General features: G+C 32.8%; 1 long non-coding RNA gene across 10 annotated transcripts in view; it reads left to right on the forward strand.

Moving 5' to 3' along the window:
- The window catches only part of LOC127467404 (uncharacterized), an 89,761-nt gene that overhangs the window by 53,928 nt on the left and 22,777 nt on the right, over positions 1-13,056 (forward strand). For 7 of the 10 annotated variants that reach the window (XR_007903114.1, XR_007903113.1, XR_007903110.1 and 4 more), the window contains one exon: positions 1,656-12,758. This is a non-coding gene — a long non-coding RNA (uncharacterized LOC127467404). The remainder of the gene's footprint in view (positions 1-1,655; positions 12,759-13,056) is intronic. The other 3 variants (XR_007903111.1, XR_007903115.1, XR_007903116.1) reach the window with 2 other exon arrangements.

Below are 13,056 nucleotides of genomic sequence, written 5' to 3' on the forward strand. Positions count from 1 at the left end.
CAATTTTTTACTTTAATATTTGCATCTAATAATATTTTTAGCATATCATTAAAAACAAAAAAAAGATCTCTTTACAGAGAATAATAAACTTTCTAACTTTATGTAATTCTAAACACTTTTCCATATCTCGGTAATGAACAGTTACTGGTATATAAGGATGACCTCACACACACATACACACAACAGTAGAAAATGTAATTTATGTACATTTAGCTTTTATTTTGTTAAAGGTTTCCCAAGATGTGTTCTAAAACTAAAGGCGATATTGTTATATTGCACAAAAGTGAAAGATAGGAGTGACTTTCAGTGATCGTTATTAATGTCTAAAGGAAACCACTGTTAGAAATAGGACCCCTCCGCCCCGTGACTATTTAGTTTGTTTTCAGACACTGCAATGAGTGTATCCACAGTAAATAGATTATTAATAAACTTCTCAACATTTAATCTGGTCACAACTAATTATTTTATTTAGCATGAACTGAAATTCACTTGAAGATTTGGTTTCAAAAAAAGATAATTACACATCAAATGGCTTAGGCTTGTATTTTCATTTTAAATAGCTTTTGTGAGTCCAGTTTCAATATTATCTTCAAGTATGTTAAATCTCAGTATAAGCGCAGGGGAGACCACAACTTTTGTGGTTTTGGTTTAAGAACAGAAACTTTTTTTTAAAGGTAAAATAGATAATGTGTGGAATACATGAAAATACAGACAAACTCTTTTGTCTTGTTAAAGCAGGGTGCTTATTATAGTTCCATAGCTATGGGGGGGGGGTTTAGTATTTTCTGGAATACTCTTAAAGAATAAAGAACAGATTTATGAAAATATTTGTAAGCAGGTGACTTGATCTAGGCATCAGCTACTCATTTATTAGGCCTAGGATGCATCTTGTCATAGTACCTACAGTAAAAAAGTCCAAATAAAGTCAAAATACATTTAAGATTTTGGCTGTGTGAATGCAATGTTTCCTCCAGTTACTTGGCTATAGTTACTACCTCTCTCAAGTTATACTTTGTTCTTACCTGATCATGGCTACTTTTTTTTTTAGTCTCTCAGAGTGTATTATATGGCAGTAATTCTTCCAGTATTATGTTTTAAGTAGCTAATATTTGTAGGCTACATTGTCATAAAGGCAATAATGCTACTAGCTTGAAGAGCAAAAAAAAAAATTAGAACTCCTTAAAGAGAAACACAAGAACTTAAATACTTAACAGTCAGTAGCATATTTTAGGAAATATAACAGTAATAATAACACATCCATTAAGTAGTTTACTTACTTAAAAACTTATTTGCTTGTTTGAGGGTGGAGGGAGAGATTAGTAGTGGGTAGGAAAGGAGAACAACGCCTCTTACTCCCCCCCCTTTTTTTTTTCCTTTTTCATCTTACTTTCATCTTAAAATGCTGCAGGAAGAATGAAAGCAGAAACATGCTAATCTGATTTGTTTCAGGAGGCTTCTGATAATAAAGAGGCATATCACAGGTGTTCCTAATCAAGTCAGTTTGGTTTAAAAAAAAAAAGTATTTTTAAAATTAGGATTTCCTGTAACATAGACAATGCGAGGGTCAAGCTGATGACCTACGTCTATGTTTGGGGATCAACCATGAAACTCTGGGTGTTGGAAATATGTTATAATACATGACATTTTTATTGCAGGTTTTGACCTTTCAATAGAGAGCTGATTTTGGAGAACGACTTACTCCTGTGATTGAAAAACTCTCTGGAAGGTTGATGGAGCATGGGCTTGGTATATATTGTATTAACATTTCTCTTATTTCATATGTCCTTTATTTTAAAAAATGTATACACAAGTATAACTGATTCAGATTTTTCAAAATAGGCCAGTTATGCTGGGTTTATTCACGAATTTATTATTTGTTAAAATAATTCTTCTTTACACTTCTCCTGTAAAATTATAAAAGACTAAGTAAAAGTATTTACACAAGCTGTGCTCAGAAGGAAATGAAGTGGCCAAAAGTATGTCTAAAAAGCTGAGTTTGCAACAGCCTTGATCCATTTGATTTATATAAATTCTCCATATAGTATTGTTCTTCTATTCATGTCTTGGGAATTACTCCAACTGAAATGTTGCTAATCCAAAAACAAAGTATGAATGAAATAAAAAAATTATTTTCCAATAACTTTTTTTTTTTTTTTTGTTGGGAGGATGTGTTAAAGAATAGAATAGAGTAGAGAGGTAGTTGAGTGCATTTCCACGTAGTGGGTAAAATTTGATTTTAAAGACATTAATAAGCTAGCTACCTGACAAACAAAGAAGCAGAAAAGAGAAAGAAAAGTGGTCTTCAGAGCCCTCCACCTGTACCAGAATAGTCAGAAATTTCATTTGTTTAATCTATTTGTCGGTAAACAGATATTCTATAGTAAAACAGTGAACATGTCAGAGTAATTAATTCGGACCATGCTACACTCATATTACAAGTCCTGCTTTGCACTGAAAGTACTAATTTGGCTGAAACTGAGAAATCCATTCAGAGTAATCATAACCTATCTGCTCATATACGAATAGTCTTAACTAACCATTTACATAGACAACTGAAATTAAAATAGTAACTGGTCTTGGATTGAGTAAATTTGTTTAAATACTAAATGGAGTAGTAAAAACTGTAAGAGTGTATCTTCAGCAGAATATGTTCTAGTACAACAAATTCTATGAATGTGTTGTGACTTTAGCAATTCAAACTTTCAGCTGGAATTCAGTTTTTATCCTTAATCAGTTCTGTCTGTCTTCAAGAGCACATTTTTTTGTAGGAAGTAATTGTACCATAAAATAGGAGAAGTTTTAAAAAAGCAAAATTTCAGATTATCCCTGAACTGCTGATTTCTACCAAGCAAATCCAGTGAGGTGTAAATTTCATATTTCCTCACTGTTGTAACTAAGGGCTAGTAGAACTGAAGAATTGCTGGCATTTACCAGTAATACACCTCCTGTTATAGAAGTATTGAAGGCAGACATATTCTGAATATATTTTTCATAAAATACCATAATTTTAGGGTAATTAAGACCACCTACAGAAAATTATCAGTTGAGTATGGGAAGTGAAACAAGATTATATATAAGCTTTGAAGTTTGTAATTAGTGAGTAGGTAATTCTTTATTTTTTAATCCTTTCTTTATGTGTTTAAACACAGTGAAAGTACTTTTATTAGTGCTGGTGTTTGGGTAACATGCCTAATGTACTCCCAAATAAAATAAATATTTCAGTCTGTCCAGAAACTGCTCTGAATGTACTGCATTTCTGTTGGTTTTTTTCTTTTTTTTTTTCTTTCCCCTCTGTTTTTCTCCTGGTTCTCTTAGAAAAATAAGGATTTCACTTAACAGTTTTTCTGTAAAAATTCTTTTTTTTTTTCTGTACAAAAGCAGTTACATTCTTGTTAATGAAAATCAGGATTATATTGCAAGGCAAAGGTATCTAAGGCTCCCTTGTGAGATATTTAAAAGGTGAAAGTTTGATGGAGTGTTCCTTGGTCTGACACAAGTTCAGAGTATTTCTTATAGATTCTTATTCAGCAAAAAAAGGTGGTTTCTGGTTCACAACTGTAAATCAAAGGGATTTCAAATTTAGGGCCTAATCCTTCAAACTTTAAAATACACAAGTAGTCCTAATAACTCACTACCATGAATAAGGATTTGCAGAATCATATTCTCATTAGATGCACACTTTCTTTCCTTTAATAAATTTAATATATATTAAAGTATTTTGAACTTTAGACAAGTCTAAATGATTTTATAAGGTGCAAAGAGTTTTTCAGTAATATAGTAATTGAGTCTTACTTATTTATGAGGTCAAATATCTTGTAAGACTGTTGCAGTTGTCAGTTATCATTAAAATCCACTTTTTAAGTGTTGATTTGCTCTAGAACACTTTTGTGCTGAAATTTGGCCCATGTTAATTTTTTTTTTCTAGAGCTGTTTTGTAATTGATAGTCAGCATGACTGTTCCTTGACCCAAAGAGTAGGTGAAACTTTCAAGAAAGATGATGGAGTGTATTTTCTTTTATTTTTCTACTCTTACCCTCTGCTATTATAGTTCTTATTTAACAAAACTGCCATTGATTTTGTTGGAAGTTCAGCCTGAAATAAGGGCTGCAGTGCTTGCCCCTTAAAAATTGCTGATGTGGCTATTGCAAATTGTGTGCTTGACTTTGTAAATTGTTTTGCAATATCTAATTGGAATGAAGTTGAAAAGATTGAAATGTACAGCCTTCTTTGTTGAAGTTCTTCAGACGTGGAACTTTGTGTGGCCACTTTTACTATTCCTGCTGTAGGTATAACACTTGAGGCTCTACAAACCTTGTTGACTGAATCATAATTTGAAAGCTGACAATGCATGCTTATTGCTCATCCAAAAGGAGCTGCAGATTACTTTGACAACTCATTTCTGCTTTCCTTAATGACTTCTCTTGCTTTTCAAAGGCAACTTAAATAATATTTCTGGAAGAGATATGTAGCTATAAATGCAACCCATGCCTAGTTATTACAACAGATGCAAAATCAACCATTGTTTGAAACCCTGTGATATCTTAGGCATGACTGTTTTAAGTTTTGATATCTGAAGCAACTGAATTTTCTGGATTTTGTTAGTTTAAACTAAATCCAGCCCTAACATTATTTTAAAATGGAGTTTTGTATACTATTAGATTTAAATAGACATTAACTTTTATTATTACATCAGGTATTTAATGAAACATGTATATAGAAAGGATTTAAGACTGGCATACTTACACATCATTTTTCCTTGTCTCTTGATAAAATGGGCTTGCAAGGCAATAGGAAAAGAAAAGCAAAATTTATGCAAATTCTTTAGGGAAAATAGTTAAAATATGCTAACTGGAATATTTAAGTGCTTATTTTTCTCAAGTGCAAACATTTAATTAAGCAAGGTATTGCCCCCCCTTTTTTTTAATTTTTTTTTTGTTTAATTTCAACAAAAGTCTAAGTAGAAATTTATGTAGACCTGTACATTTAAGCTTTGGGTGGGGGAATGAGAAATGTAATCAAAGTTCTTAAATGTTCAACTACTGTATTGATGGCTTCTTAATCCACCTTGGTTTAGACTGCTGTTTGCACACTAACATGAAAAAGGGCATGTATGAAGATGCTACTGCTTATTGAATAGTGTGTTTGAATAAACCACTGTTTCTAGCTTTGTTAATTTTTAATTTATTTCAAACAAAGGGATATTCATGGTAAATTTTTTTCTGATTTTTTGGGGGGCAAGATTTTTTTTTCTTTCTGAAAACAAGTTGTTTTGTTATTATTCTAAATTTTTACAGCAGTATTATGAGAAAATAAGTGCTTTTTCTCAAACGATACTAGCAAGATAATCTACTCAAAGCAAGAAATCAGCAATATTTGTTTCTTAATTTGTGCAGTACTGAAAAATCTTAGTAATATGCAAATACCTCTACAGTATTTACACCTTTCCTTTAACCCACTAAATTTCAAGAGCTTGCTTTTTATTTCCTGTGAATGTCCTTTGGGGTTTTTTTGTTTTGAGGGTTTTATTGAGGTTTGGGGGTTTTTTAAGCCTTCAGGTCAAAGATTTTCTTGATTTTTATGTGTCCACTTCCTAGTTGATATGAAGAGCAATATAAAGAAATGTTTTTTAAAGTTCCCTTTCTTCCCACTGAAAGAAATGGATTTAAGCATTCATATGAAAGTTAACATAAACATTTTGAAAGTATTGTGATTATGGACATGATTATGATCTTCCCAACTTTAGCTGATAATTTTCTACTTCAGCATAGATATAGCATCATCTAAGTCATTTTTAGATTTAGACAGGACTTCCAGTGGATCTAATAAACAAAAAAAATTGCTTTATAATTTCTGTATTCTTTTGGAGCAAAATTTTCTGTCAGTAGAATGGGTAGATACTGTGGTCTTGAGCATGCTATTGCATTAGTAATTCTGAAAACACTTTACTTTCTCTTGTTGCAAGCTAGTCCGTATTTTAGTCAAGTTCAAGAATTAGACAAGGAAGATGCTCCATCTGTTACGAAAAGTTGCAATGGCTCTTACAAGAAAGTTTGTTGCAGACAGAGTTCTCTTTTGATACTGTAACACTTATGTCAGCATTTTGCACAGGCAAAAAGAACTCCTGATCGAAAGAATGTTATGTACTGATTAGCCTGTCCCTAAAACCAAAAGGTTTTTTTCCAGGCTCTCAGGAGAGAGGGTAATGATGCTTTTAATGCCAAGCACAGGAGTTATAAAACCAGCAGTCAAATCTGTACTTTTCTTCATCTGTGTTATCACCTAAAATCTAAAAATAATTTTTCATCTCTCAGTCAGTCAGTATGAGTTAGGGATTTTAGTTTTGTATGACCAGACTATTTTTTTAAACAAAGGGTCACATCTTTAATTCTATGTGTGTGGAAATCTGTAGCCTATATGATATGAAAGTTTTATTCACTATGTTCACTATACTTCTTTAGGTCCCAAATTCATGGCCTCTCTAATCAATTCAAGAGTAGATAAAATATGGTTTGAAATAAACTCTCAGGAAATTGTTTGCCTTTCTTTCTAGAATTACCAGATTTAAAATCTAGATCTTCATTTGCATCTAGGTTTGGGGTATAACTAGGAGACTCTTGAATTAGCAGTGAGAAAATAATTCCTTCCAGGGTGTTAGTACTGCTAGACTGTGTTCTGTTCTGACACCAGCAACTCTTCTGTTTTCGTTAAGGCTTTGATCCCAGCTATATCATCATAATTATGGTGAATTTGGCTGTGAATATTGAGTGTTTGCTTCAGAAATTGATATTTTTGTGTAACTGCATAAGAAACTAACAAATATAAAATACAAGAATATTCATAAGTTATCTCTTAAATTTATTGTCCTTGATTATTTTTTTTGCCATTTAGATACACAAACTTCTTGTATTTTGGTGTGTAATACTTAATTTGTCAACCTCACAGTCTTCTGATCTGAAAATGAGTTTGAAATGCTGTTCAGGTTTTTTTGTTTTATTTTTTTATGTGAATATAACTTATGTTGCTGACCCATTTTCCAGTATTAAAAACCTGAACAGAATTTGTCATTGAGGTAGGAATTAATGAAGGCTAACACTAGAGGGCAATTCAAAGCAGCAGTGTACTCCAGAACAGGTTTGGGTGCCTGTGGCCCTGAGCTGAAAAAGAGGGAAGCTATGGAGACTTTTCCAGGGTCTCCCCAGGCAAAAGATGGTCTTTGTGATTACCCTCCCTAATCGTTTATTTAACTCACTTTTCATATCTTGGAGTGCTCCCCTGAATGAGGAGGAAGTTAAGCCAGTTCTTATGCTTTGCTGAATTACAAGTTAAGAAACGCCTTCCAAGAGAGTCTTACCCCACTCACTCTTGCCAGTGTCAAAAAGGCATAACTTATTCAGTGGTGGGTTTTGTTCAGTTTTAATTTGCTGTCGTGTGCTACAGCAAACTCTTTGAAAAATACTAGGATTTGTGGGGTAAGATAACATTGCACAGAAATTTAAATGTCTTTCGTTAAGTGCTAAGGAAAATGGAATGGAATACATGGTGAGTAAAATATTTTCTTTCAAAATACTATAAAGTTATTCAAATTAATAAGACAGTATGAATAATTAATTTCATATAAATAAGAAAAAACAAACCACCTGACAACCAGGATAAGGCATCAGATGGGTACTTTGTGTCAGTAATTTTATCAAAGAAAATATATTATATTGAATGTAACAAAAAAAATTCAGTTGAAGATGAGTAATCAGGTGCTGTATTTAATATTTAACCAAGTAGGAGGGATCATCTGTTTGTATTGTGCACAATTTAAACAATTTATATAACAGTGCATTACATAATAAATTACAGTTTTCACAGTTCCAATGTTCATTATAGATTTACAGAACATCTTGAATACTTGTAAATAATAACCTGTAATGCAAACGATGATGTTATGGTTCTTGAAAAGGATTCCAGTATTCTCATTTCAGCAATGCAAATTTTCTCATTATATTGAAATGTATGCACCCAGCCATGTAAATGCTTGTGGCACAGTACAAATTTCAAATCAAAGAGCATTTTATAAGTGAGTGTGAGTTTATACCTGTCCCTCTACCTTATTTTATGTGGATGCATATAATATATTATTATATATTTTATGTGTACTTATATATAAAAAATCTGTAATTAAAATAGCATGTTTGTTCCTCCACTCTATCAGTTTGTCACGTTGTATTATCTTTACATTCTTTTGTCATGTTGTATTATCTTTGCATTCTTTTGCACAACTTACTATAAATGTCCTGAACTTGCTTTAACTGCTTTCAAGGGTTTTTTTATAAAGAGTACTTACTTAAAATCACTCTGGCAGTGCCACAGATCAATAGAAATACTACAATGCATTGTTTCAGTAAATGTTTACACCTATTTTCTGCAGGTCTGCTCGGCAGCTCCAGTGCAAATTGAAAATATGTAATCTGCTGGCAATGATGTGCCCAACCTTAATTGGTGCTGGAGCTTTTGAAAGAGAGATTGTGTCATCACACAGCATATATAGTCCAACAATGACTGACCTTGATCGATCTGTCAAAGGAGAAAATAGCTTTCTTGGTTCTTAATTTGCAAAATACACAACAGAAAAAAAAATGGAGCACGTGAAATTTAACCCACAGAAGTTGTTAGGTTCTCTGGGGTTTCGGGGAGACTTGGTTTTGTTGGGGAAATGGGTTTGAAGGATTAGTTGGCAATCATGCGTGGTGATAAAGAGCTCTTAATCACACACATGAACTCCCGGTTTTGAGAATTTCTACCAAATCCATCTGAATCTAGGTGGTTAAACCAAGCATACATGTAAGCTTTTAAGGAGCTGAATCCTTAGTCTTTTGCAGGTAAGACACTACCAATTTAAGAATTAGCATTTTCATGCCAACATGGCTTATCTTTTTTTTTTCCTTTTACCAGCTTGATTTTTGGCCCTAAATCAAAGAAATAAGTTCTGTCTTTAACATTAAAGCTGTCTTCAGAGTTCTGTTTATTTTAACAAAGCAAGAACAAATGTGTAAGTACCAGCAATGTGCAGAGCAATATTGCAATATCGGTCTGTTCTGTGTTAAGCAGGTGGTTTCATGTGGCAGGCTGGAAGAGAGACTCTTTTTCTTCCCAGCTTTTGACAAAAAGATGACGCATATGACTCAGAATTAGAAGGGGAAATCTGCCAGTTTGCATCAGTTCCTTAACTTGTGGGCTGCTATTCACCACAAGGAGAATCAGTATACTTGCACCAGTGCTTCTTGAGAGATGAGGAGTAATCTTTTCCTTCAGAAAGTGTAGAATGATTGGAGTAGGCCTTTGATATGTTACACTAGGCTTTTCCTATATTAAAATATTTTTCAATTGTATTAAATTTTTAGAAAGAAAAAAGCACAGATAATTTTCTTAAATGCTCCATTTGAGAATTAATATAGGAATCAGATATTATAACAATGCAGATTAAAAGCAAAGGAATCTTTTCCATAAAACTTCTTTTTTGTTGGCACTGAAACTCAGCTGTTTTAGATCTCCACAGTCAATAGGTAAGGGGGTTTTTTTATATTTTTTAACTTAATTCCACATATCTGAATCTCCAATTCGAGCTTTTAAGTAAGTTAGTAGGACTGAAAAAAATAAAAATAGTAACTTTGAAGGCAGAAGCCATCTGTTTTGAAGGGGAAAATAATTATTTGAAGTCTGAGTTTGCAAAATGTTTTGCTTTAGACCTGCTAAAAAAGATAATGCAGAACTTAGTGATAAATCCAATTATTCTTTCATATGGGTTTGCGTTATGATGGAGAGGTATTTTTTGCAATACTGATACTTGCTCAAAGAGTGTACTGTCAAGTAGCCTTTTATTAAAAAAAAAAGTCAGATGCTAATTTTCAGAGATGAATGTTGTCTTTTTGGTTGTTAGTATTTATTAGACAGTTTGATAGGGCTAAGAATACTTTTTTTTTTTTCTTTTTAGCTATTGGTGTATTTTAGGTATTGGATTATAAATCTTTTTTCTTAATATATTAACTTCTAGTTAATTCAGCATGGTGTTACTTAAAGATTGTTAGTGAAATATTGAAAATCTAACTTAATATAAAGCCGTAAGAGACACCTGGCATCCTTATCCTCTTTGTCTTTTTTTTTTTTTCAATGGATAAATTCCTTTCATTTGGAAAAACTGTTGTTGTTGTTTTGAAAAAGCATATCCTAAGTGAAGCTCATTTTCTAGCTGGAAAAATTAAATTCACTGCTTATCGACCTGTGTCAGCCTCAGAAAGCACCATTTTATTTTGTATTAACTCAGTTCTGTGAGTAGTGATACCCATTGATGGGAAATAGGAAACCAAACCATGAATGTTTCTGAAAGGGGGTATACAGATATGTGTGTTAGATGGTATCTGTTAATATTAGTATTATTCTATTAATATTTCATGGTCAGGTGGGGAAAAGATTGCTGCTCCTGCATATTTCCTCAGCTACCATTTAATAAACAATAATCTAAGTAGATAATATGACTACGAATCTGCACCCCAAAGGTGTTAAGGACACTTGAAACTTCTGCTGAAGTGATTAATTAAATAACAAAGTTGTAGAAATACAGCTAACAACTGGAAAAGTTATAGCAGTTACTGGGAGGTTCCTGTGCCGTTAACTAGGGAATTCCCTTAACAGTTAAATTGATTTCTTCTAACAAGTCAGCCTCACCTTTCATAAGTCATACTGTTGTCTGGCATTTTATAGAAGTCATGTAGGGATGATGTTAAGAAAAAGACAAATTTACTGTCTGAGCCAGAAGGCAGGCTTACAAAAAAGCAACTTCTTTCAGGACACGAAAAGCTCTTTGTTCTGTGGCCTTGGTCTTTTTGTGCTTTGACCCTTATTTTATAGCATTGTCGCTCTGACCCTAAATCATTGAAAGCGGACATGCAGCAAATTTAGCCCTTTACAAGTGGGGTTTCATTCTGAGCTATGGGCCTGCTTTTTATCTTTAAGTATTATAGTCCCATACAATACTGAGATGTAACAAAATCTAAATTTAAGATTTGTGGTTTGGCATAGTATAAATAGTTAATATTTACGTATAAGGCCAATTTTTTAAAAAATATATTGCGCTACTACTGTCCTATGATTTATTCCTATTTACCAGTTTCAGATAAGACAGTAATTAGGTAGGCAGTCTAGTTAACACTGTATTTTCCACTTTCCCAGAAATACCTTGGAAATTGATCCTGTGCACAGACCAGCAGGGTTCCTGCAAAATCTACTTGAATATTCTGTTGAGGACAAGAAATGCTTTGCTGTATATTACGGAGTTAGAAGATTTAAACAGCAATACCTGCATGGCCATCTTTCATAAAAGACAGTGACAGCTTAGGAGAGCACAGAATTTTACACTAGGCCTGTGACTGCTTCCTGGGCTAAATCAGCAAGTCATCTGGGAATTTAATAAAACTAATTATTTTTTTTTTAAGAAAGCTTGAAATTAATAGAAAACTAATAGCTGATATAATTTTAATATATTTTTTTAATTATCTAATGTGTTTAAGAGGAGAAACTACTTCCCTTTCTTAATAACTTCATATTTTTAGCTGGTTTGTATTGTACAGTTATTGTTGTTCAGAGAAGGATTGTTACATTTTCTCTTCTACCAGCAATGATTCTATATACTTCAGGTTTTGTAAATTTGAACTGTAATAGGATACCTTTGCTGAAGATAATAATCTAAGGATATGTTTATTGGAGACCATGAGAAAATGTATCTCGGTATTGTTTTTTTGGTTTTTTTTTTCATCTGAAGAGGTGTTAGAATTTTTTTTTAAAATGCTAATACAGAAGCTGAAGATTTTAAGAGTGATCTGGCTTTCTTTTTGGTAGATCCACTATATGTAGTTTTAATATATTTTGTGATAAAATTGAGGGCTAAGTAACATTTTAATTACTAGTGTAATGGAATATAAAACTTACTTTGTAGAACTTAGAAAATAGCTTCTTCGTTTTTCTTAATTTTGTATGTGTCCTTTCAAGCAGAAAGAATGCTGGTACAGATTGAAAGTGTTCACACAGTTTTCTTCCTGTGTGCTTGCCAAAGGTGCAGGGAAGACAGATTTTTAAAAGTTGTGTGCTAGCTATACCAGTGCAGTCAAGAGGGATCTGGAAAGCTTTTATGAAATGTAGCTTTTACAAACTCTGTTAGAACTTGGAGATTGATACACTTTACAAGTTCCCTTTAAAGTATTTCATGGAGCAATCTAGTTAATGCATCAGCATCTGACAAAGCACTTTTTAGAAGCCAGTAAAAGAGGTGGGAGGGGTTAGTCTTATACAATTTTATTTTTAAGCTAGAGTTTATTCTAAAATATACTTATAATATACCAAAATAGACATTAGTAGTTTTTGTGTGCTATATCAGCTTCCCATAATTCTGCTTTTTTTTTTTTTTTTTTTTTAGCTAACCAGCTATAAAAATTGACATTCTGTGCTTGCTCAAGTCAGAACTGACTACCTTTATTTTCTTGCCTTTCACTGCATTCTCCTTGCTCTTCATCACTCCAATAGAAGCATCAATATTGCAGAACCAAGCAACTGTCTTTGGTTTGGTTTGTCTTCATGACTGCGGGGGGGGGGAGTGCACTTCATATGAACAAATGCGAATCAACCTAGTAGAAGCAGTAATTGGTGTCTTAGATTAAGTAAAAAGGATGTAAACCAGAACTTGATGCTGAGAGTCCCTAACTGCACTTCTAAGTTTCCAGGTATTTTTATACTTCTGAATTTCTCAATGGTTTTGCTTCCTGGTTTTTATTTTTAGCTGGCTTTGTTATTTCATGTTTATCTTATGCAGTAGTTCTCCAGCTAGTCTAAATCTGTTTGTTCATGATCCTTGGAGAGATGGCTGGACACATGATATAGATTCTCCAAATTTAGTAGCAGTAAATTTCAGTAATCAGCAGTCATCTGCTTCACTTTCATTATTAGTACTTTACATTGCAAACAATGTAGTTCTCCTAGGCTTTTGCCATGGTTGTATGGGGGATATTGTTGACATAATCA

This window comes from Manacus candei, unplaced genomic scaffold, assembly GCF_025592945.1.
Source record: "Manacus candei isolate 608988 ecotype Guabito, Panama unplaced genomic scaffold, ASM2559294v1 h1tg000014l, whole genome shotgun sequence".
NCBI classification, from domain to species: Eukaryota; Metazoa; Chordata; class Aves; order Passeriformes; family Pipridae; genus Manacus; species Manacus candei.